This window comes from Microtus ochrogaster, chromosome 10 (genome assembly GCF_000317375.1).
Source record: "Microtus ochrogaster isolate Prairie Vole_2 chromosome 10, MicOch1.0, whole genome shotgun sequence".
NCBI lineage: Eukaryota > Metazoa > Chordata > Mammalia > Rodentia > Cricetidae > Microtus > Microtus ochrogaster.
In genome coordinates, this window is record NC_022016.1 from 73,093,777 (window position 1) to 73,094,470 (window position 694).

The following is a 694-nucleotide window of genomic DNA, read 5'->3' on the forward strand; positions in this document are numbered from 1 at the left end:
AAAAGAAAAGAAAAAGAAAAAGAAAGAACTAGAAATACAAAGAAATATAAAGGAGCAAATCTATGCATTGATGAGACCTAAACCTCCATCACCTGCTGCCTGAGTCTTTGACTACCATCTGCTCTTACACATCAGAGGTATCTTGATCTCTAGAAGCCACAAAGTCATGTAACTGAGTCACAAGTTACACTGTTACTCCTTGCATAGTTTGACCAAAGGGTGATCATAGGAAGCTGTCAGCAGCTGTGTGCCACCATTAAGGTGGCCTTTTGAGCCTTCCATTGTGACCCTCAGAATCAACAGCTCCACAGTGGCAGGTGGTAGTAAAAGGAAACTTCCCGCAGACACAAGCTCCCCACCACTCCCAGGGGGCTGTGAAACTCACAGAGTAGTTTTATTTGTCAAAATTAGCAGGGTGGCAGGGTGGGAGATAACTACTGCTTAGTGGGCAAGCACTCCAGAGTGTTCAGTCTCAGAAATTATTGACGACCAGGGCAGGACATAATTTGCTGAGAGGTAAAAGAATCGTCTTTTCAAATCTGAGTTTGGAACTTAATTACGTTAATTACTAGTGTGTTTTCTCAAGAATACATCATCTTTGAGCATGTGGACTTCCGGCAAAATTTTGAAAAATAAATTATATTTAGTCAAAAAAATTCAGTGTAGTGTTGCTTGGATTACTATGGTCATTTAG